This window comes from Diceros bicornis, chromosome 10 (genome assembly GCF_020826845.1).
Source record: "Diceros bicornis minor isolate mBicDic1 chromosome 10, mDicBic1.mat.cur, whole genome shotgun sequence".
NCBI classification, from domain to species: domain Eukaryota; kingdom Metazoa; phylum Chordata; class Mammalia; order Perissodactyla; family Rhinocerotidae; genus Diceros; species Diceros bicornis.
Genome location: NC_080749.1, coordinates 24,064,909 through 24,091,658, shown reverse-complemented (window position 1 = coordinate 24,091,658; position 26,750 = coordinate 24,064,909).

The window sequence follows — 26,750 nt, the reverse complement described above, 5'->3', positions numbered from 1 at the left end:
TCTATGAATGGGAACCTTCATTAAGAAGCTATGTACGTTCTTCCCTTCTTCCCCCTAGGGGCAGGGAAAAGAATTTGGAGAAGTATCTAGCTCTACAGTAAAGAGAATTTAAAAGAGACTGCTCTCCTTGTCTCCCCTATTTTCTCTCTTATTGGATAGCGGGTAGAATAAAGTCAAGGTTTCACATACAAGCATTTTGCCAGTCCAAGAGAACACTGGAAAGTATTTGTTTTGATCATCTTTTTCTTCATACTCATTGTTTTCCCTGTTGATACCTTCCTTTAGAAACCTACGTAATGTTATCCTATCCATGCCTTATCCAAAACCACACCATTTTCCCACCACTTCCGCAGATTACCAAAAATTTCCTGACCTGCACACCATTCCCTAAGAGCTTTACTCTCTGGTAAACAATCTGATAAACAAAATTTTGTGGAATGGAGTTGAAATATATATATTTCCTGAACATCCAACTTTTTTCTAAAACTAATTTCATCTTATTCTGGAATGACCATTACTAATTTTGGGGGCTCCATACTGTGTAACTTTTTAGTTAAGTGGGCATTGTGTTTGCCAGTATATTCTTGCCTGTGTGTTCTCGGTTGTGGTTGGTCACAAGAGAAATATTCATGAGAGTTGGAAGGTAGAGTTGAAGGAGTAGGCATTTTTTACAGGTGGGAGGTTGGCTACTGTGGCAGTAGCTTGCAAGTGCCATTGCTGATCTGTAGCTCACCGTGTTGATGGGGGACAAGCCAGGCCTCAGCTTCTCCATCTCCTACCATGTAGCCCCATCTGACTTCTCCAAGCCCTAGGCTGGATGTGTGTGCGCTTTTATGGCGAAGGCACCCGCTTCTCCTGCAGGTTACCTACATCATGAAGACCGGACATGGTGCTCTTCAGATGCAGATTTTACTTTGCCCTCGTGGGTTCTAATTGGTCCTTCCTTGAAGATTGTAGTTTATCCTTGCTCTTCCCAACTTCATGTTCTGACCTCCTTCTCCATTGCCAGCCCAGCTGATGCATAGTCATTTCAGGTCCAACACCTGGCATGAAAGGACGAGCCTTGCATTGACTACTGGCACAATTTCATAAGGCTTGATCGAATTCTGACTGATACACTAAGATTTGACAATTAGAGGTATCCTGATTCCTTCCAGTTTAAAAATGGACTCTGAGTGAATACTCATTTAAAAGGTCAAGGTCGTTTCTTGACTGTCAAGGTATTTCTTTCTCATCAAAGTAAAACCTGGATTCAAGGAGCAGGTAATGCACCCACATCGGCACCTTGCTGGTACAAATTACAGGCCTCTCGTCGTACACTAGTCCTCTTAGCATCAACATATCTACCCACCCTATAGCACACGGGACGTTTGGATAAGCATACAGAGTCCATAGGGAACTGGGCACATGGCACAAGACCCTCTCTAGACCATTCCTTCTGCCAGTTTTGTTCTCTATTCCTGTGCCCTGTTGGCCTCAGCAGCTTTCCAGAAAAGAGGTCTTCTCTGAGGAACACCAGCCCTCATGTTCTCAGACTGTGCCTAACTTACCTGGATTTCTGCCTTATCCGTATTTTAGGGTGTTTGGCATGATTGAGGAGGCAAAGCACTCAAGTCTACATTCAGTTTCTTCACTCCCATCTCTCTATATCCTTCTACCAGCACAGGAAGCTTATGACCTTTCTTTTATTAGTGGAGAGAAGAGCACTTCCGTTTCATTATACTCATCGCCATCTCCTCTTATATTCTATGTCTGCTATAAAAACTCTATTATCTGAGTCAGCCAGGCTTGGTTCTTGTTAGAAGAAGGATGCTTTTGGAATTTAGAAAACCCTCTTTTCCCTCAATAAAGCCTTGCTCTGAAGACACTTTCTCATTGGGACCTATAAAATAACAATTCAAAACTGGAGTTGAACAATAACCTCTTTGTTCTAGGCTTCCCTGAAGCAAATAAATAAATAATTGCCCCGAATCAATGTCATTTAGGTTTTAGGGACAATTTAGAATAAAAATACTTCTGTATAATACCTAGATATTATTCTTGCATTATACCTTCCAATATTTTAACTGTTATATGCAATAGATTATAAAGATAATAGGTGGAAGTGAAATAATGACTTCTTATATCCATGGTTGCTTAGAATTGAAAAAGACCATAAGGTTGGGTGGTTGACAACACACGTTTCTGATAGAAATTACATGTGGTTGTTCATGAGAGAGATTGGAAATGCAAAAGGCTATAAATAGGTGGAAATTTATTTTTTCTTTCAGGTTACAAACAAAAGGATGTAGGCAGTCCAGGCTGATATGACCATCAGGGACTGAGGCTGCTTCTGTCTTTCTGCTCCAGCCTACCAAATGTGTCTCTTTCATCCTCAAGGTCATATCAACATCCTAAATACAGTTGGAGCTATGGCTAGCACATCTGCATGCCAACCAAGAAGCCAGAACAGAGAGGGGAAGGGCAAAAAGACTTGGCCAGAAGTTCCATCCAATGATTGCATCTTGTACCTCATTGATCACATTTATCTGCAAGGGGAGCAGGGAAATGCAATTTTTCATCTGAAACAATAATCCCAGATCCTGTTAGTGAGAAAGAAGAGGAGAATGGATGCTGGTTAAGCCTTGAGCTGTCACTGTCATACCACACCTCTCGCAAATTGTCATCCAGCTTCCAGATGATCATCTCCAGTGACAGGGAAATCTGCCACAACCAACAGCAAATCAATTTAGTCACAGACTGACTTTTTCCTTTGTTTCCTTGAAATCTGTCTTCATGATGCTTCTCCCTAAACACTAGCTCTGCCCTATGGCATTGATGAGAATGAATGGTATTCCTCTTCTACATTTGCCCTTCAGATACCTGAAGACAAACATAACTTTTCCCCAAACTTCCCTTTGTTGTCCTTGTTATTTTGTTTTGTTGTATTTGTTCTACCCCACTTCATCTAAAATAGTCTGGATTAATTCTGTTCTGGATTCACCTCCCTTTGCAGATGTCCCTCTTAAGGCAGGACTCTCAAGATTGAACATAATACTCCAGGTGCTGTACCAGATCTAAGGAAGTGATTGAAATGATCATTTTTCTCAGCCAGTTAGCATAATGAGTGGCAATTAACTAGTCTTTGTGGAAACAATGGCTTTAACCCAGAAGAGTTTCTACAAAATTGGGATACGTTGACTCTATCTTTGCATTTTAACATAAACTATGCCACGTGGTCTTTTAGTCTCCCGAAATACAGAGCTAGCTATAAATACACAGATACGTAGAAATAAACAACACTCCACATCTACAGCACAGTTACATTATCAGCAATATAATTCCATAGCTTAGAATGAGAATAATATGAATAGTAAGACCAGAAAAATACTCTCAGCCAGAGTATTTTTGCCTCCTACTCTGTACCTCCCACTCTGGCTTAGTCCTCCCTTCCCTAAGCCTGGACCAGACCTTTGTTTTGCCATATGCTCTCTGGAGTTTGAGCTGTATGCTTATTTCTATCTGACATGGAAATGGCACTCAAGAGGAACTAAGTGCCTTTGACTTAAAAGACTGAGTGAGAATTTGGAGGGAAAGGGTCCCCAGACACAGATGGAAGAGGCACACACATGCCGCTCAGCTGTGATTGCTGGAAAGCTGGGTTTACTGAGGAATAGAGATGCTGACAATAGATTCCCACATAAAAACCAGGAGTGTTGAACCTACCAATCTTTAGCTCCCACTGAGGAGGCAAAGTGGGAAAATGGTCTCTACCATATGGCTGCTGTTGATCTCCATCCTTCCAGAGAAACCTGGCCAATTCCACAAACCCAAGTCACCAGAGAGAACAGCAACTCCATCAATCTCAGTTCACCTGTGGTCCCCTGGCTACCAGAGGGAGGGGTTGGCATTGCTTGTTCACATTATAAGGAAAGCGAGGTGTTTATCAAACCACTCAGAGACAATGAAGGAGGTCTTACTCATCAAGAAAATGAGCCACATACCCAGGTGTTCAAGGTGTCATATATTTAACACGTCCCAGATGCTCAGAAGACATTTGAGTATGCCTTTCAAAGAAATCTGCCTGTTGAGGCTATGACCCCTGATATGAGTTATCCTTTGGTTTCCCTGGTAGTTTTGCCCACATCATACTCGAGTAATATTTTTTCATATATTGATCCCAACTACTCAATTTAGTGCAAGCAACTTTTGCATGCTAGAGTCTGCACTAAGCACTTGGAGTGTGAAAATAAATAAGACATGGTCCCTGTCCTCAAGAAATTCACAATCTAGTGGCAAAGAAAAGACAACGAGATAAAATTTAAATATTATGATATGATTTAAATTTCAAATCAGTGAAATAGTTTAAGCCAAAAAAAATTGTGTGTGTTGGGCGGGGGGGCAGAATTTATTGGCAATAAAACTAGATAGAGCTGGTTTCTCCCACAGATGGGTGGACACAGATGCTTAAACAATGTCATCAGGATTCTAGCAATGTCCTGGATCTTTTTCCTCTGTTTTACCTTTATTCTCAGGCTTGATCTCTTCCCAAGATGTTGGTAATGGCCTCTCCACAGCTCCAGGTTTTATGGGTCTTAGTACCCTCAGCCTTTCGAGTAGAAAATGTTTCTTTACAAATGATTTCAACAAATAGCCAGAAAAAGATTGTCATTATCCATCTTAGTTTACATGCCCTGACCACCTTTCACAAAGAGGAGAGGATCTGGGAGAGACTGCTTCACCTGCACTACATGGTGGGGAGGAGTCCCTAAAGAAGAAGAGCTGTTCCATTACCAGAAGAAGAAATAGACACTTGAACAGACCAAGGCAAGAGGAGATCTTCAAACATGGAATCACATGGAGTAAGTGTTATGCAAGATAGAAACACAATGTTATGAGGAAAAACTGGAATACAGAATATTCGAGCCCTGGAATCAGTGAGGCTGGATTCAAACTACCAGTGCTGTGACCTTAGGAATATTACTTCAACTCTAAGCCTCAGTTTTCTCCACTATGAAAGGAAGATAATAATCCTATCTGAGTTATAGGGTGGTTTGACTTTTAAATTAAGCAATCCTCATAAAATACTTAGCTCACAGCCTACACAGGATAAGTGTTTAGTAAGTTTCTATCATCACCATTGTTATTATTATTAGGGTCATTATTTTAAGAGAGAGGAAGAGACTAAGGGCAGGGGAAAGGGAATCAGAAAAAGGGGTAAGGGTTTAGGACAGGCTTGACATTTTGTGTTGATTACTATTGGTGTAAGAATTAATGGATTGAGGCTGGGACTAGAGTTTGTGTTGGGATTAGGCGACACTCGAACTCACTGCATGTGTTGCACTTGGAGAACTTCGAGAACCATAAGATGCTGCTGGCTTACAAAATAATGTATCAGAAAAGGCTCTAGGACCTTGCCATGGGGCCAAAAGACAGGAGCCTGTGGCCTAGTGGCTGCTGGTAGAGGGTGGTACCCTGGCCCAGCTGTCCCCTTCCCACTCCATAATCTGCACGTTTTGCCTCAGCAGTGAGGAGCTGGGTTCTATAGGTCTTAATAAACTAATTACCTGACACTCACCTCTACTACCTGCCATCATTGGCACTGAATTTAGTGGTCACTGTTGGATACCTTTTACCTGTTCCATGTGCCCTCACAAGTTTGGGTGACCTTTTTCTTCCTACTGCCAGTAACTCTGGCTCTTCGGAGTACGGCCCATGGCCTGAAGCTGTTTTGTCCTCTCCTACAGAGAGCAGAAATTTCCCAGGAATTCTCATCTTCCAGGGAAGCCTTTAGACCATGAGGAATGACAACTGTAACAACACTGTCGAGTCCCCTGCAGGGCTGGGCTGAAACCCTCCTTCTCAGGACTGTGCCTGCCATCTCACCCTTACTTGGCTCCTGTGCCTTCCCTGACCTCCTTCCTCTACTTCTCCCCCAGATTCTCCCGGGCTTACTGCCTTAATGAACAGTGTCTACTTTGGGAAACTCAACCTCAGGACATTGCTGACCATCCTCCCCTGGGAAACATTTAGCAATTTGCACAGCTTTATTTTCTGCCCTCTGTTGCAGTACCCACAGCCAAGAATTTATGGGAAGCTATGGATTCTGCACAGGAAAAAAAAACACAAAAATATATACACAAAATATTCTATATAATTTCTGAGAGTTCTTGAGCTCCCTGAAATCTACCTATGGACTTCAGTTTCAAAACCATTGACTCTGACTCACAATTTAAGATAGGGAATACAATGTAAGACATCAAAATGCCAGAAGGGAAGATTAAGAAAACACACACTTAGGATTCTTTACTCTTCTCAAGCCCTCATTAATTTTGTATTCTATCTTCTATTTTGCTTTGCTCTTCCTTAATTTTCTCAAGTTGCCAATTGTGCTGGATATGTTTAATTGATCCTGCAGATGGCCCTTCCCACCTTCTCTTTGCTCCAGTAACAGACTATGTGGGCTCCATCAAAAGGCTGCTTGCCCTCTGGCATTCTGTATGGTCAATGGGAATAACCACCAGGAGATTGGAGGGAGAGGGGAAAGAGAGGTCTGAGGTTTCCTTTCCCTGCTCCTTCCTGCAGGGTTACCACAGACGGGCAGCGTCCTCTGGCCAAAGGTCACAGCTCCTGTCCCATGACTCTCTTCACAAGACCTTCCTACGCCAGACTCAGGACACTACTCCCTCCCCTGCGCCTTCAGGTTTAAGGTGGTAAATGCCCACTAATTTTAAATTCCCGGGGTACCACACTATCTCCTGTGGTTTCTCTACACCCTGTGAAGACAACATTGTAAATCATCCTTTTATTAATTTCACCTTAATTTACTCAATTTGAGTGCCACCTGTTTCCTGAAAACACTAATCGATGCATAATAATTCACCAAAATGCACTGACTACTGAGGCTGAAGCAGCGTAAGGCCGGGGTAGAGCTGAGATTAAGATTAGAGTTGGAGAGATGGTAGCTGTAAAGATGTGCCCTCTAGCTCTCCTTTTTGAGCTAGAAATTTAAAGTTCAGACACCAGCCAGGATGAATTTTGTCCTCTCCGTTTCTCTAATCAGTTCTCTTCTCTCCAACACAATAGCTACTAGCCCTACGTGACTATTGAGCACTTATCAGGTAGCTAGCAATTTTCTGGAACTGAATGATAGACACCAGATGTGGACAACCAAATATGGAAAAAAAAAGAATGTAAAATATCTCAATAATTTTTATACTGATTTTATATTGAAAGAATAATATTTTGGCTACATTAGGTTAAATAAAATATATTATTAAAATTAATTTCATTTCGTTTTTACTGTTTTCAACATGGCTACTAGAAAATTGGAAATGACATATGTGGCTCACGTTGTATTTCTGTCAGACAGCCTTATTATACTGTTATCACCTAGTTATATTTGTCTCTCTTTAGAACTGCATAAACATCAGACAGACTTATTATACTGTTATCCCCTAGTTATGTTTGTCTCTCTTTAGAACTGTATAAACATCAGTCCCTTACATTTGGTTACTCTTCATAATGTTCTTCCCTAAGTTCCCTTCTACATATTCACCATTCCACAGAATCTCCTTCTAGAGAGTTCTTCATTCAGTCTCTTGGTATCTATTTTCATTTAACTTCACTGCTTTGATGCAAAGTGCATGGTCCATTGAAAAGACAGAAAGCCAAAAGTGTAGTGATACCCAGTGTGTAATCACTGCTGTGGCAAACACACACTCTGCTTCCAATTTACATTTTTCACATGCAGCACTTATAGCACTGAGAAGGTGAGAAATGCTAATCCATTTAAAGTGTATGTAGCCATTCAAAGAAATAGAAATTTGCACAGGCATTATGCTGAAGGGTAAACAGATTTAGGCAACACTGCTACACTCACAAATTTTGTTCATGTAAAAATGTCTAATCTTTCAGTGAAAAAAAATCCTACTGATTTAATATTCTTTTATAGTGTAAGAAATTTATTCATAGTATCTTGAAAATAAAACTGAGCATCAAGCAATTGTTACACATGATGTGGCAGTCATCATAGTGCTAGAAATATTAAACCTATCATGCAGCCTCACTAAAACTATGCCATCTGACAAAACTTGAACTTCCAAGGAGAGAGTCTGTCCTATCCACTGCAGTGCTGGGCAGGATAATCTGTTACTTTTAACATGGTGAGAAAAACACATACACACACTGTGAGATTTTCTTTTGATGAATTATGTAGAACTCTTGGTGGTGCATAACAAAAACCCAAATCAAACAGGACTCAGCTAAAAAGGGAGTTTATTGCTTAATGAAAAAGTGTTCAAACTAAGTTATATAACATCTGTTTCTTGCTATCTCTCAGTTCTTGTTTCTTTGGTGTTAACTTATTTTTCAGAAAACATCTCTCCATGTATTGACAAAGATGGTGACAAGCCAATCAAGGCATATAGTCTACCACCTCAGCAACGCTATCAGAAAGGAGTCACCTCTTTCCCAAAGGTCCATGCAGATGTCCCAGGCCAGCCTCTCAATGGGCGAAGAGCCCAGGCCCTTGCCCTAACCAGTCACCGGGACTCTGGTTGGCCAGGTAGGGGTCATGACTCTGTCTCTGGAGTAAAGAGGAAGGAAAATTAGTCTTGAGAATGTGGAAGTAATATTTCCCAAAATAACAAGGGGAACTGTTAGCAGAGTAAGGAACACTGGACAGGCCAAATTATCAGATGTATCTACAATAGGAAAATAAGCAAACGATAAGCTAAAGTGAAAAATAAAGCCCTCTTTCTTCTAACCCAAATTGCTTATGATATATCACAGGCTGAAATTCTTCAATTCTTTTGAGCCATTGTCAATGAGAGAGAGAGAGGTTTTATCAGTGAAAGTTTGATAAAGGATGTTCTTTCCTCAACCATTAAGCCTAGATTTAGAGAGAGAAGTCAAGATGGCAGCGTAAGCAGACTCTGAACTCACCTCCTCCCGTGGACACAGCCAATTTACAACTACTGTGGAAAAATTACCCCAGAGAGAGAACGGAAAACTGGATAAGAGGAACTCCTGTAACAAAGGACAATCCTAACTGAGGTGAAAGAGGCAGAAACTCCCTTCTGGAGAGAAAAAAACTCCGCCTTCACAAGCCGCCAGATTCCCGGCTGCCCAGGAGCAGCCCAGAGGTCCACAGCCCTCCCTGGAGGAGCGGGGGCCTGAGCTGGGAGCACCCCCACTATGGGCATTTTGTTGACCCAGCACAATTGAGACGAGCGGCATAATATCTGACTTTGCCTGCTACTAAAACATTGGGGAGTACCCCCAGAAAAGCTGGTTCACAAAGAAATTAAAACCGACTCTTAAAGGGCCCACACGCAAACTCACCCGTTTTAGAAAGCAACCTAAAATTACCAGAAAGAAAGGTGCACAGTGCTTTGGTGAAATGAGACTCACCTGATAGGCCCTGAGTGCATTGCAGTGAGAGGTGAGACCTCTCCAGGGACTGGGACATTGGCGGCGGCCATTATTGTGGCCTGGTGTGGGCGTGCTGACACAGACGCTGGCGGATGCCAATGGAGTTCACCCTGGGGCCTGCTAGCCCAGGGTCTGCCCCACCCACTAGATCACCGATTTAATCCAGCTCAGCCAGGGCAGGCAGCCCACCCTAGAGACTGGCCCCACCCAACAACAAGCCCTCAGGCAACTTGTGGGCCTGCATAGATTGGTGACTGGATTCTCTGCAGCCTGGCAACTGAGCCCACTTCAGTGGGGCAGGGTGTGCAAAAGGAGCAGGTGGAGAGTGTGGGGTGGTGGTGGAGTGTGTGGGGCTCCCACTGTGGAGAGACTGGGTCTACTTCAGGAGGTCGGGGTGTGCACACAGGGCAGCACTGTGTTGACTATGTGTGTGGACCTGTGGGCAGCAGGGCTCATCAGCTGCAGAAGACTTGTGCTTCTCAAAGACCCACATAGTGGGTTTGACCCACCTTCCAAAGCCTGAAACAATTGGGTGCTCCTGTGCCTGAGGCCAGCCCCACTCAGCTGCAACCCTCAGAGAGCTGATAAGAGACCTAAAGGCTGGAGGCTAACAGCAATTGTAAGCCCCTAAGCCTAACAACCTGCCACATTGGGGGCTTACTCACTTAAAAGAAATACTGAAACACAAATGTGGTATTAGAACTTGGAGCCAACTGTGCTGGGGCTCCCCAAACCTGATAAAGAAACTGAAGGACCCACAACAACTACAAGCAGCTGAGCATTACAACTGCTTGCCAGGAGCATAACTCAGCCTCCCTGGGCACCTACAGGGAGAGCAAACAGGCCACAACAGAAGGACACACGTAGCACACATAGGGGGCACCCCTGGAACATTGAGAACTGAGGGAAGCACACTGCAGGCACCCTAAGGCATCACTTACATAAGGTCACCTAAGCAAGAGCAGGAGACGTAGCTGACCTACATAATACATAGACACAAGCTCAGGGAAAAAGGCAAAATGAGGAGGCAAAGGAATACATTCCAAGCAAGGGAACAGGACAAAACGCCAGGAAAGGAATTAACTGAAACAGAAATGAGCAATCTACCTGACAGAGAGTTCAAACAAAGAGTGTTAAGGATGCTCACTGATCTTGGGAGAAGAATGGATGAACTCAGTGAGAATGTCAACAAAGAAATGGAAGATATAAAAAAGAACCAATCAGAAATGAAGAATACAATACTGGAAATGAAAAATTCACTAGAGGGACTCAAAAGCAGAGTAGAGGATACAGAAGAATGGATCTGCGAGCTGGATGAAAGACTAGAAGAAATTACCCAAGCTGAACAGGGAAAAGAAAAAAGAATTAAAAAGAGTGAGGACAGTCTAAGGGACCTCTGGGACAACATCAAGTGCACTAACATCCATGTTATAGGTGTCCTGGAAGGAGAAGAGCGAGACAAAGGGGCAGAGAATCTATTTCAAGAAATAATAGATGAAAACTTCCCTAACCTAAGGAAGGAAACAGACATCCAGGTACAGGAAGCACAGAGAGCACCAAACAAGATAAACCCAAAGAGGCCCACACCAAGACACATCATATTCAAAATGTCCAGAATTAAAGATAAAGAGAGAAACCTAAAAGCCACAAGACGAAGACAAGTTACGTACAAAGGAAACCCCATATGGCTATCAGCTGACTTCTCAGCAGAAACCTTACAGGCTAGAAGAGAGTGGCAAAATATATTTAAAGTGCTAAAAGGAAAAAAACTTACAGCCAAGAATACTCTACCTGGCAAGGTTATCATTCAAAATGGAAGGAGAGATCAAAAGTTTCCCAGACAAGCAAAAATTAAAGGAGTTTGTCACCAAGAAACCAGTGATACAAGAAATGTTAAAGGGACTGATTTAAGGGGAAAAGAGAAGACCACAAATAGGAAAAATTATCTATTTCCATGATAAGAGGGTAATGGATACAAATGCACAAAAAAGAGGTTAGATATGATATCAAAAACATAAAATGAGGAAGGATGGGAGTTAAAGAGTAGAGCTTTCAGACAGAGGTCAAACTAAAGAGACCATCAATTCTGTATAGAAGGAGAAAGGAACAGAGAAGGACTACTAAAACACTGAGGAAAAAAAAGTTACAAAATGGCAGTAAGTACATACTTATCAACAGCTACTTTAAACGTCAATGGACTAAATGCTCCAATTAAAAGGCATAGGGTGGCTGACTGGATAAAACAACAAGACCCATATATATGCTGCATACAAGAGACACACTTCAGACATAAAGACACTCACAAACTGAAAGCAAAGGGCTGGAAAAAGATACTACACACAAATGGCAATGAAAAGAAAGCTGGGATAGCAGAGCTTATATCAGACAAAATAGACTTTAAAAAAAAAAACTGTAAAAAGAGACAAAGAAGGGCATACATAATGATCAAGGGAACAATCCAACAAGAGGATATAACACTTGTAAATATCTATGCACCCAATGTAGGAGCACCTAAATATATAAAGCAGTTATTACCAGACATAAAAGAGAAATAGACAGTAACACAATAATAGTAGGGGACATTAACACTCCACTTACATCAACAAATAGATCATCCAAACAGAAGATCAATAAGGAAACATTGGCCTTAAATGACACACTAGAACAGATGGACCTAGTAGATATATATACAGAGATTTCCATCCAAAAACTGAAGAATACACATTCTTTTCAAATGCACATGGAACATTGTCCAGGATCGATCACATATTAGGCCACAAAACAAGTCTACATAAATTTAAGAAAATTGAAATAATACCAAACATCTTTTCTGATCACAATGGTATGAGACTAGAAATCAACTATAGGAAGGAAATCACAAAAGCCACAAATACGTGGAGATTAAACAAAACGCTACTGAACAATGATTGGGTCAACGAAGAAATCAAAGGGAAATCAAAAAATACCTGGAGACAAATGAAAATGAAAATACTACATGCCAGAATTTATGGGATACAGGAAAAGCGGTTCTAAGAGGGAATTTTATAGCAATACAGGCCTATCTCACCAAACAAGAAAAGTCTCAAATAAAGAATCTAACCCTGCACCTAAAGTAACTGGAAAAAGAAGAACAAACTATGCCCAAAATCAGTAGAAAAAGGGAAATAAATAAAAATCAGAGCAGAAATAAATGAAATAGAAACTAAAAAACAACAGAAAAAATTAATAAAACCAAGACCTGGTTCTTTGAAAAGATAAACAAAATTGACAAACCTTTAGCTAGACTCAGCATGAAAAAAAAGAAGGAAGGCTCAAATAAGTAAAATCAGAAATGAAAGAGGAGAAATTACAACAGACACCTCAGAAATACAAAAGATTACGAGAGAATACCATGAAAAGCTATATGCCAACAAACTCGACAGTATGTAAGAAATGGATAAATTCCTAGAATCATACAACCTTCCACAACTGGATCAAGAAGAAATAGAGAATTTGAATAGGCCAATCACCAGTAAGGAAATCGAAACAGTAAACAAAAACCTCCCCAAAAATAAAAGTCCAGGAGCAGACGGCTTCCCTGGTGAATTCTACCAAACATTCAAAGAAGACTTAATACCTATCCTTCTCAAACTCTTCCAAAAAATTGAGGAGGGGGGGAAACTCCCTAACTCATTCTACAAAGCCGACATTACCCTTATACCAAAACCAGACAAAGACAACACAAAAAAAGAAAATTACAGGCTGATATCACTGATGAACATTGATGCAAAAATCCTCAACAAAATACTAGCAAATCGCATACAACAATTCATTAAAAAGATTATACACCATGAGAAGGTGGGATTTATTCCAGGTATGCAGGGATGGTTCAACGTTCGCAAATCAATCAACGTAATACACCACATTAATAAAATGAAGAATAAAAATCACATGATCATCTCAATAGATGCAGAGAAAGCATTTGTCAAGATACAGCATCCATTTACGATAAAAACTCTGAATAAAATGGGGATAGAAGGAAAGTACCTCAACATAATAAAGGCCATATATGAGAAACCCCACAGCTAATATCATCCTCAATGGTGAAAAACTGAAAGCTATCCCTCTAAGAACAGGAACCAGACAAGGATGCCCACTGTCACCACTCTTGTTTAACATAGTACTGGAAGTCCTAGCCAGAGCAATCAGGCAAGAAAAATAAATAAAAGGGATCCAAATCGGAAAGGAAGAAGTGAAACTCTCACTATTTGCAGATGACATGATTTTATATATAGAAAACCCTAAAGAATCCACCAAAAAACTTTTAGAATTAATAAATGAATACAGTAAAGTTGCAGGATACAAAATCAACATACAAAAATCAGTTGCATTTCTATACACTAACAACGAAGTAGCAGAAAGAGAAATTAAGAATACAATCCCATTTACAATTGCAACAAAAAGAATAAAATACCTAGGATTAAACTTAACCAAAGAGATGAAAGATCTGTACACTGAAAACTATAAAACATTGCTGAAAGAAATCAAAGAAGACACAAAGAAATGGAAAGATATTCCGTGCTCTTGGATTGGAAGAATTAACATAGTTAAGATGTCCATACTTCCTAAAGCAATCTATAGATTCAATGCAATCCCTTCAAAGTTCCAACAACATTTTTCACAGGAATAGAACAAAGAATCCTAAAATTTATACGGAATAACAAAAGACCCCGAATAGCTAAAGGAATCCTGAGAAGAAAGAACAAAGCTGGAGGTATCACATTCCCTGATTTCAAAATATACTACAAAGCTATAGTAACCAAAACAGCATGGTACTGGCACAAAAAACAGACACACAGATCAATGGAATAAAATCGAAAGCCCAGAAATAAACCCACACATCTATGGACAGCTAATCTTCGACAAAGGAGCCAAGAATGTACAATGGAGGAAAGAAAGTCTCTTCAACAAATGGTGTTGGGAAAACTGGATAGCCACATGCAAAAAAATGAAAGTAGACCCTTACCTTACACCATACACAAAAATTAACTCCAAATGGATTAAAGACTTGAATGTAAGACCTGAAACTATGAAACTTCTAGAAGAAAACATAGGCAGTATGCTCTTTGACATCGGTCTTAGCAACATCTTTTCAAGCACCATGTCTGACCGGGCAAGGGAAACAATAGAAAAAATAAACAAATGGGACTACATCAAACTAAGAACTTCTGCACAGCAAAGGAAACCATCAACAAAACGAAAAGACAACCTAACAATTGGGAGAAGATATTTGCAAACCATACATCTGATAAGAGATTAATCTCCAAAATATACAAAGAACTCATGCATCTCAATAACAAAAAAATCTCACAACCCAATTAGAAAATGGGCAAAAGACCTGAACAGACATTTCTCCAAAGAAGATATACAGATGGCCAACAAAGCACATGAAAAGATGTTCAACATCACTAACTATCAGGGAAATGCAAATCAAAACTACAATGAGATATCACCTCACCCCGTCAGAATGGCTATAATTAACAAGGCAGGAAACAACATGTGTTGGAGAGGATGTGGAGAGAAGGGAACTCCCATACACTGCTGGTGGGAGTGCAAACTGGTGCAGCCACTATGGAAAACAGTTTGGAGATTCCTCAAAATTTAAGGATAGAACTACCATATGATCCAGCTATTCCACCACTGAGTATTTATCCAAAGAACTTGAAAACACCAATGCGTAAAGATACATGCACCCCTGTGTTCATTGCAGCGTTATTCACAATAGCCAAGACTTGGAAGCAACCTAAGTGTCCATCAAGGGACAAACGGATAAAGAAGATGTGGTATATATACACAATGGAATACTACTCAGCCATAAGAAACAATGAAATCCAGCCATTTGTGACAACAAGGATGGACATTGAGGGTATTATGCAAAGTGAAATAAGTCAGATGGAGAAGGTCAAATACCATATGATCTCCTTCATTAAGTAGTAGATAATAACAACAACAAACAAACACATAGAGACAGAGATTGGATTGGTGGTTACCAGAGGGGAAGGGGAAAGGGAGGAGGGCAAAAGGGATAATTCAGCACATGTGTGTGGTGATGGGTTGTAATTAGTATCTGGGTGGTGAACACGATGTAATCTATGCAGAAATAGAAGTATAATGATGTACACCTGAAATTTATACAATGTTATAAACCAATGTTACTGCAATAAACAAAAAATTTTTAAAAAAAGGAAAAAAACCTAGATTTAATTCTGAATAAGAAATGGAAAAAAAGGGCAGAGGTACTCTTTTCAATCTAAATGTATCCTGAGGAATCATGATGAGTAGGAGCAGAGATATTTAAAATTGTCACATCCAAAATTTTATGTGCAACTCCATTGTGTCACTCAACCTGATTTCTATTTGATACTTTGCGAAATTGATGATCTATCTTGGTCCAGTAGCACATAAGCAGTCATGGATTAGGAATGCTGACTATGTTAAATTACTGTCAATCAACAAACAGGTCCTTCATGTTTGCTGTAGGGCTGGTAATACACTAAATGCTCTGAGAAATGCTAAAAACATCATAGACATGATTCTTCGCTTTAAAGAGCTCACCATTAAACTGTAGAAATAAAACTGACATGCATGAAACACAACTGGACAATAGTGAGCAATGGCGAAACATAGGGCTGAATGTGTCTGCTGCAGACCCGATGCTGCAGAAACTCAGGGCAGAGGAAACTCATTGGTAGTTACAACGTGAGCATGAAAGATCCACCACTTTCTGCACATACAGCCTTGATCAAGAAAGAGTAAGTAAAGAAGAAAGGCTAAGGTACTAAATTCTGACTTCACGTCATTTAGCACTTTATTTTGTAATTATTTATAAGAAATTCATAAACAAACACTCTTTAAGCATTCTCTTTGTTTTTAGACTATTTCTATTGATAGAGTTGAACCTTTCAAAACACTTGTTAATGCAAGATAAAGTGATGTTCAAAGAAACAAAGAATAAAGGATTTAAAAAACCTCAAGCAGACTGTAGAGATTATGTAAACATCAAAAATTTTTTAGCATCACAGTCAAATCACTAATTTTCACTTTAAAACAAAAAAAAAATCCAATTCTCTGCACTACCTGGCATAAGCAAAGATGGGGAATTGTATACTTTTGTTGCACAGAAAATAAGATGAAGTCTTTCTAGAAGAATTCATCATACCGGTTAGAATTTCAGTGTGGTAGATGTTTTGTATATGTCATCTCATTCATTGGCTGAAATACGGGTTTGTTAGGGCTGCTCCCAGGCCAGGTCATTGGTCTCTGGTCTCTGAAGCTGCAGAAGACCCAAACTGTCACCGACCTGTGTACTAGGCTGGTATTTTCTCCAGTGATTCAGAGTCTGGAAATTTCAGTGGGATATAAATAATGCACAAGCTTTGAAAAGGTAATTCGCTAAAGACAGCAAACGTGAAAAGTTACCATAAGGGCTACATTTTACCCTTAACTAGATTTCTACTTGATTGCTGAAGACGATAGGACTCTTGGAAGGTGCTCGCAAATATGTCATAGTTTTAACAAACTTATTCTGTAAAGTATTTTTTTATGAAACACTTTCAAATGCATTTGTTCTAACTCTCTTTTTCACATTTTAAACCAGAAATAGGACTCTTAGCATTCTTTTAATTTTAACTTTTACTGGAACTTTTAAAAAGTCCTTGTCTAATTTATTATATTAATTATAAATAAATGTTGTTCAAGGTTAAAACAATTTTATGCTGATAGAAATCAGATACTGTGCATTGTTTAATACAGAGCCTAACATACAGTATAACAGCTTGCATTTATTTCTATTTAAAGCAACAGTGACTAGTAATATCATATGATTTATATTTTCATATGTATAGTAGAAAAGCTGCAATTTTATATACTTAAGGCTTAAGTATGGGTTACAAACTGCAAATGTTCTCCATTGAAAATCATATTATATTAATAAAATAAATATTTCTGTCTCATTCTTAGTTTAAAGATGCACATTAGTTTTAAATCCAATCTCTTGCCTGCAGAATTGGTGTAGTTTCATTTTTATTTAATAAGAAGTTTAAGAAATTCTATCACTATTTTTTGAGTGCTCTGCTGTATTCTGATAAACAGATATTTAAGCTTTGATTATTATTTAGCCCAGTCTGCTGCCTTCCTATTCCTTCTATCCATGCCCCCTGCTCCCCACAAAAATACATAAAGAAATTTTTTTTTGGTTTTACAAAAGCCAGCCTCCAACACTCGAGTTAAAGAATGAAGTTGGCTCTTTGTACCATACGGATAGCTCTAATCTGCCTTTTGTATCCTAGCAGTTCTCAAAGATTTTTGAACACAGCAGATTTAAATTAGGCAAAAATCAACTGATCCAATGCTGAACTCGTTCTCACATCCGATGCTGAACTCGTTCTCACATCCAATCGCAAAAGAATAGCATGAAATAGAATTTGAGAGGACCATGTACAAATTACGTATCATTTACTTTTTAAAACATGGATCAGAAAACTGTGGTCTGTAGGCCACACTGGCTCACCAACTTCTTTTGTAAATAAAGTTTTTATTTTAACACTGCTGTATCCATTTGTTTACATATTGGGTCGTGGCTTTTGTGTTACATCAAAATTGAGTAGTTTTGATAGATCCCATATGACCAGCAAAGCCTAAAACATTTACTACCAAGAGTTTTATAGGAAATAATGTGTCCATCCCTGGTTTAAAACAAGTATAGTATGATACACACTGATCTTATATGAATAACAATGCTCTATGAACTTAAAACTAATTGACTAATTTTATAAGACTTACTCTGATGGTATGTTGCAAGGTAATTCACAGTCAGCTGATTGACAATGAACTGTCATAGGAGAAACAAAGTATGGGAGCATTGTGATTGTGCCTCCTTTAGAAATTTGGATATAAGTGAACAGCAGTGCAAATATATCTTAAAACTTGATTTAGAAAAATATAGACTTACAGGCTGAAAGATTAACTACACATGAACTAAATGGTGATGATATAATGGTAATTTATAATTACAAAGCAAAAATAGCCATTGAAAACCATCACCAAGGCAAGACAGTAACTGAGGATGCCCCACCAATATCTAAGAGGCCATTCCACTTTCTGCACATATGCCTGTGCCCAGAAGCTCTGCAACAAGGCTCTGAGCAGAGTTCTGAATTCCAGGCCTCAGTAAATACTAGCAATTCAGTAGTTTTAAATTAAGAGGAAATGTTAGTAACCCTTACTAACATACTGGATTAGTTACTGGGAGGTGAACATTAGTTATCTGTGAAAGCAGAAGTTTCTAGAATTATGAATTAGTTGCCTCTAAAGATCCATAAAGGACTTGTCGGTGGTCCATGGTTGGGAAGTGGTGTACCAGTATTTCAATCAAAGCAGCTTGACTTACGAGCCCCGAGCAGTTATTGACTAAGCTCAGCAGCATATTTGAGGAAGGACTTGATTAGATCATCCGTAAAATGGAGAGAGAGAGAGATTACTCTAGACTTTCCCTCTGTGATTCCCAATCATCAAGCCAAGGCCTAAATAGAGTGAACAGTCCAAGACCAGGAATTAATCAAAGCAACACTCCAGCATATTTTCTTTTATCACTTTTCTTTGTAGCGTGAACTCAGAGAAGATAAGGTCTCCACAAGCCCAGAATGCAAAAGCTATAAAGTTGTTTGATCCTGCCCCAGTATTTTCCAGATAAGACATCCACCACTAGAGAAAAAGTGCTCTCCTCAACCATGCATCTCCTGACTCAAGGCTCACTGCTCTTCCTGCTACCAGTGGTGGAGCCCTCTGGAGGGCTTAGATTGTTCAGCACGCGACGAGCAATATTAGCTCTGAGTTTCAGCCTGGGACTCCTTGCCATTCCACTCTCCCATCCACCATTGGTTTCCCTTTGCCATCTTATTAAACTCAAACTGCTCCAAAATCCCATAAGCCTCAGTCTTTAAGGGTCTTTCTTTTCAGAAACGCAGCTACAATCTTCTCGTTTGTATTGAGACATTATGGGCTTTATATGTTCTCTGTCAGCTAAAATTATACGTATTCTTGGATTCATTTCCTTTCAGCTCTCTTTCTAGAAGAGAATTTCTGAACTGTCATGCTTTTTTTTTTTAATTTGGTTTCAGTTCTTTTATAAAATATTCTTATTCTTAAATCTTTTGGTTGATGCTCCCATGGCCAAGGGGTCTTTGTCTTGCACATTCTGTAATGAAGGTTATCTGGAAGGGGCTGTATGCATGCCACTGCCTTCAAATGAGTGCTGCAGATGGAAGGAGGGTGCACACAGGGAGGAGAGTGATGAGAAGCTGAATCACACTGTGTATTTCATGAGTATTTTGTAGAAAGATTATGGTTCAGTGAGTTGAGAATATCACATACATCTGTTTTCCTAAATTGTAAATAAATTCAAAGCCTGTGCCTAAACCAACTCCAACTTTGAAGATACAATTTGAAAGCCTTCAATGCACACATGGCTCCATGTACTTGCGCTGCCCAGGATTGAATACATAAAGCCATAAGTCATTTGTGAGAGGCAGCGCAGTAGTGAACATAACGCTGGCCTCACAGGTAGGAAGCCAGAACTCTAAACCATGCCTGCCACCAGCTGGCTTTGGGGCTCTCTACAAGTCACTTGATTCACCTAGGACTCAGGGTTCCCATCTTTAAAATGAGAGCATTGAGCAAAGATGGCCACAATGGATTCTTTCCAGTGCTAACACTATATGAATCAGCAAATCATTCAAAGTCTTTGTCCTGAAAGAAACTCAACCGGACCAGGACAAAACCAGGCAGTGCCTATTGCTAATATTTCTAGAATTGCTGAAATGATACTCGAGAGGCTGAGGTTTGCTTCAGGCTAGTGCAAGTCAATTTGAGCCTATTGAGTAGGTTAGTATAATTGAGCAATTGCCTTGGGAGCACAAGTATCCAATTTGATACCCAAACCGTATAACTGAGAAGGGAAATCATTTTTGCTCAAAGCTTCTATTTCAGAAATCAGAAAACTATTTTATTAACATAATCACCTGATGTTCTACTATAATCTTAAGAATCTTGGTACATTCTTAAGTTGGACTGTATATTCTCTCAGTTCTCCAGTTGGCGTAGATGTGTGGCGCGCAACTGGCACAGAAGTGGTGACTGATCAAACCAGTAAATAGCAGACACTCCATTAATATCTGTTGATGGGGTGACTAATACCATCACTTTAGAATTTTTTCTACAATTATTAAAATTTTGATCAGCATGTTTTACTTTCACCTTTATTGTTTGGCAATGAGATGCCCATGATCTCCAGTGTTGGTTTTGCTGTTGTTAAAGAATCAGGTTATGGGAAATTTTTTCATTCATTTGTTCAAAAAACTGCTGTTGAAGTGTGCCAGACCAGGTATCTGATGAGACAAGTAGAAAAGTCTCTATTTTCCGGCAGGGGACGCAAACATATCATCAAATGACAGCAGTGTTATCAGTGCTATAGGAAAGATAGACAAGATGCTGAGAAATCACTGAGGAAGACCATTTGATTCTTCCTGGTGTGAGCAGGTAGGCTTCACAGAGGAGGTGACACTTAGTGTTAGAGAAGGTCAAGTGTTTTACACAGAAGGAACAGCATTTACAGAGGCAAAATGGGAGGGAGCTACAGTACGTAAGGCACCTTTAGAGATTTGTGCTGCATTGAGCATTGCTGGAGCATGGGGACACTGTGGTGACACTGTGAGACATGAGGCTGGGCAAGAAAATTCCCAGTCAGGAAGGGCTTAGAGCCTGTGCTAAAGAATTTGGACTCCATCTACCAGAAAGGAAAAGATTACATATTCCAATATGCAGTTTAGAAAGAATGCAGAGGGAAGGTGTAGAAAACAGATTGCAAGAGAAAAGCCCGAAAGTATTACTTTACTTTATGCGTTGTTTATAAAACCAAAAGAAACTGATTCTTTTCCTTGTCACAAAATGACTGTGGAAGGAACATTCTCTTTCACTCAGTTGTGCCTGAATAAAAAATTACAGACACAGGATTGGTTGAAGCCCGCTTGTTACCATTAATGTTTACCCCGATAAGAACCCTTTCAGGCTCTTCATTGTAAAGGATGGCCTGGTGGCTAATGAATGTTGTGTTGGTCAAAGGCCCAATCTGAGAAAAGGGAGGCATTGGACATGCTGCATATTGACTCTTGGAACTGGGATTCAGAGAAGATAAACAAGAATAAGCCAATTGAGAAAGGAGTAAACAGTAAGTGTCTCTCCCATGCGCACACAATCTCAGCTGCTGCTCTTTCCTCCTCCAGAACATGCGCAGAAGAAGAAAGGCTATTTTAACTCCTCCCTCTGGCCATTCAATAGTGGAAATAGGGCTTGAAACTAATAGCTAAATGACACTGGACATGATCTGTATAATATTTTCTGTCTCCATTATGGTAAATATATTCTTGTGTTTGACTATAACAGTGACTTTTTCTACATTAAAGATTTGTCCCTTGGTCTCTGTAATATAGAGTTCTGAACATAGAAATAGGTCTTCTTTATAATGGCATATACTTATTATTGTAGAAAGTAGACACAACTTAAAATTTACCATTTTAACTTTTTTTTTTTTTTTTTTTTTTTTGCTGAGGAAGATTCGCCCTGAGCTAACATCTGTGCCAGTCTTCCTCTGTTTTGTGTGTGGGTCGCCACCACAACATGGACACTGACAAGTGGTGTAGGTCTGTGCCCGGGAACCCAACCCAGGCTGCCAAAGCGGAGCATACTGAAATTAACCACTAGGCCACAGGGCCAGCCCCCATTTTGTCTGTTTGTGCTCTGGCATTAAGTACATTCACATTGTGCAACCATCACCACCTTCCATCTCTGGAACTTTTTCATTTTCCCAAACTGAAATTCTGTGCCCATTAAGCAGCAATGGGCACAGAGCCCCCTGCTCTGGCAACCACCATTCTATTTTCCATCTCTATGAATTTAACTGCTCTAGGTATCTCGTATAAGTGAAATCATACAACATTTGTCCTTTTGTGCCTGGCTTATTTCACTTAGCATAATGCCTTCAGCTTTATCCATGTTGAGGCTTGGGTTAGAATTTCATTTGTTTTTAAGACCGAAGAATTTTCCGTTATATGTGGTTCTAATAAAGCCACATTTGGCTATCCATTATTAGTTAATGGACACATGGGTTGTTTACAGCCTTGGGCTATTGTGAATAACGCTGCCATGAACATTGGTAAAAATAACTATTTGAGTCTCTACTTTCTATTAATGCTTTCCAATTTGCTGAAGTGGAATTTCAGGATCATATGGTAGCTATGTTTAATTTTTTTTTTTTTTTTTTTTTTTTTTGCTGAGGAAGATTCGCCCTGAGCTAACATCTGTGCCAATCTTTCTCTATTTTGTATGTGGGTTGCTGCCACAGCATGGCCACCAAGGAGTGGTGTAGGTCTGCACGGAGGAACCAAACCCAGGCTGCCAAAGCAGAGGATGCTGAACTTAGCCACTAGGCCACAGGGCTAGCCCTTGTGTTTAATTTTTTGAGGAACTACCATACTGTTTTCCACAATGGCAGCACCATTTTACATTTCCACCAGCAATGTACAAAGATTCTAAATTCCCCACATCTTCATCAACACTTGTTATTTTCTGTGCTTTTTTAAAGTAACTATCCTGATAAGTGTGAAGTGTTATCTCATTGTGGTTTTGATTTGCATTTCCCTAATGACTAGTGATGTTTTGCATTTTTTTTTTTGTGCCTATTGGATATCTGTATATATTGTTTGGAGAAATGTTTATTCAAGTACTTTGAGGCTACGTGAATATCTCTTCAAGTACATTTGGGGGTTTTTTTGTTGAGTTGTAAGAGTTCTTTAAATATTCTGAATATTAATCCATTATCAGCTATATGATTTGCAAAGATTTTCTCCCATGCCTTTTCACTCTGTTTATAGTGTCCTTTGATGCACAAAAGTTTTTAATTTTGATGAAGGTCAGTTTCTCTATTTTTTTCTTCTTTGTGCTTTGGTGTCATCTCCAAGAAATCATCGCCAAATCAAAATTATGAAGCTTCCCCCTACGTTTTCTTCCAAATATCTTATAGTTTTACCTTTTACAGTTAGGTCTTTGATACATTTTGAGTTAAGTGTTATATACAGTCTAAAGTAAGAGTCCAATTTCATTCTTTTGCATGTGGATATCCAGTTTTCGTAACACCATTTGTTGAAAAGACTCTCCTTTCCTCATTGAATGGTCTTGGCACCCTTGTCAAAAATCTACGATGACTGGGCCAGCCTGGTGGCATAGTGGTTAAGTTTGCATGCTCTGCTTCAGCGGCCCGGGATCCGCAGGTTCAAATCCTGGGTGTGGAACTATGCACCACTCATCAAGTCAAGTGTGGCAACGTCCCACATACAAAATAGATATTAGCACAGATGTTAGCTCAGGGTTTATCTTCCTCACCAAAAAAAAAAAAAAAAACTATGATGGCATATGCTTTTAAATGATTCCTACCTTGAGGAAAACATGAGGGGAGCAACAGTATTAATTTGCTTAGTTTGTGTCTAACAATAAGAAAGTAAATATGTCTCTGGTTAGCTGCAGCCCACACACTTAAGCATGCAGAATACTAATTGCTAGGAAGTACAAAAGGGAGGATGGAATGATGGGAGAAATGTTATTTGTCAAAAGATAACATGCTCCAATAGAAAGAGGAATAAAAGTCATCTCAGAAGAACAATGCTGCTTCCACCCAGCCCCACCTCATTCTCTTAATTATCAGTTTGTCCTCAGGCAATGACTATTGTCTCAGATCTCATTCTCTTGATCTGTAAAATGGGATTAAGTTTATTATCCCATAGAATCAAGGGAGGGTAAGTGTTATTAGATATTCTGAAAAACCAAAATTCTCCCGGAATTTAGTATTAATTATTATTGCTGTTGATTTGTTCATGGTCTATATGAATTCTGCTATCTCTTTCATTATGCTTCTGTTTTCTTATTTATAAATCAAAGACTATAATACTACCTTCTAAATAATACGTGCAGTGTAACTACCTCTTAGACAAATACTAAATTGCCTCTTTTATGTGTGACTTGGAGAAGCACATCTACTGTCACTCAATTTCAATTGCACTAACATTTACTGAAAATCTCCCTTAAGCCAAATCACAACGTTAATAGGGAGAAATCCAAAGTTGAAAAAAACAAAATATCACCAACAATATAATTTGGTCTCTAAGAGTAAAAACTTTTACTGGCTATTTAATGTATAAATAAATAAATACTTTCATTATCTTCAAATTTTATAAAGAAAACCATTATGTGTATTTACGGATATATGCAAATATGCATTTATAATCAATTGTAATTTATTTCAAACTTTTAATTCTGTACCAATTCAGGTATTTCTAAATTTGTAGCTTTAAAAAAAATGGATACCTACATATCAAAACTAGTCGTGTATACTTTTTTCTTCTGACAAAACACAAGGTTCATTGATTTCTCTATCTTTATGTTAGATATATGTGATGTAATCTGTAAACTTAAATAACTTTTCTTAGTTTAAATTAACTGCAATGAAAGCTTATTTCCACTTTCTGAAAATTTTTTTTCTGAAAACAGACTGGGGGAGGAAAGATTTCTTTCCTGGGGTTTACTTTGAAATCAGTCAACAGAAGTACAAAATCCAATGCTCGACACAGAGAATAATATGACTACTGCCACCTGAGTTGTATTTTTCCAAAGATTTTTTACAAACAATACAGACTTGGTGGTGTTTGTCTCTTACAACTTGGGAAATCAGTCTTGAACCTGGGAATTCTCTCTAAATACCCATGACTAGCAACGATTGTTCTAGTAGCCTAGGAAAGGACATAAAAGTGTGGCATTTTTTATTACTTTTAATATCCTTCACCCAGCTGACTCCCTTCTTCAGTCCAGATTCTATTTTTAAGAAGCCTTCCTTGACCCATAATAATAGCCTTTGCCTGAAGACCAAGTATTTAATCTTTCTCCCACTTTCTTGACATTTATGCATTCTTGTACCTTTACTTTCATTTCTTTATGTCTTTTTCCCCTACTAGACCAGAATCTTATATTTATTTTTCATAGCCTCTGGCACACAGTAGGCATTTGATGTGCTTCCTAATGGCTCCTTTATTCCAGGAGGCACCAACTGAGACAGAAGAGGGAGAGGCAAGGCAAAGAGTAGCTAACAGAGTGTGCAGATATAAGCATAAGTTCATTTACTCATTCAAGTGATATTTATGAAGCATGATTTTTTTTAGTGTGCCAGACATTGTTCAAGACATTAGAAATATGTCAGGGAACAAAACAACAAAGTCTTTGCTTTTGTGAGCAAAAGCTCACATACACTACAAAATGTACATGTATTTACATACACACATACACATTTCAGGTGCCGGTAACTGCTAGGAAGAGATCTATAGTGAGGTAAAACATTGTTGGTGTCTGCTTTTTATATAGAGCATGTGGAGATTAGACTGAAGGGGCAAGAGGAGAAGCTGGAAGACCACTCAGGAGGCTACTGCCTCAGGAGGCTATCATCCTATGAAATGGATCAGACTAGAGCACTGGAAGTGGTAAGAAGGGATCATATTCTGCACGTATTTTGAGGATAAATCCAACAGGATTTGCTTATTGGATGTGGAATATGAAAATAAAAGCCAGGATTGACCTAGGATTTTTGATCTGACCAACTAGAAGGATGCAATTCCATTTACGACAATGATGAAGCTTAGGGAAGGAGCTGGTTTGGGGAATAAAAATTAAGAATTCAGGTATTATGGACTGGACTGTGTCCCCTTGAAAAATTCGTATGTTGAAGCCCTACCCCCAGTAACTTAGAATGTGGCTATATTTGGAGATGGGGACTTTTAAGAAGCAGTTAAGTTTAATTAGGTCTTAAGAGTGGAGCCCTAATCTAATATGACTGGTGTCCTTACAAGAAGAGGAAGAGACACCAGGGACGAGCATGCACAGACAAGAGGCCATTTGCAGACATAGCAAGAAGGCAGCTATCCACAAGCCAGGGAGAGAGGCCTGAGAAAACCAAACCTGCAAACACCTTGATCTTGCAATTCCAGCCTTCAGAACCGTGAGAAAATAAATTTCTATTGCCTAAACCACATAGTCTGTGGAATTTCGTTTTGGCAGCCCTAGCAGACTAATACATCTGGATAGATTGAATCCAATATATTCACAGTCATTTAGAGGCTAAATGAATTCCGATGTTTCCATACTTGTTCACTCCTTATTCATATGCTTGCCTAACTGCCTGGGAGGCCACCTCATCTATGACATGC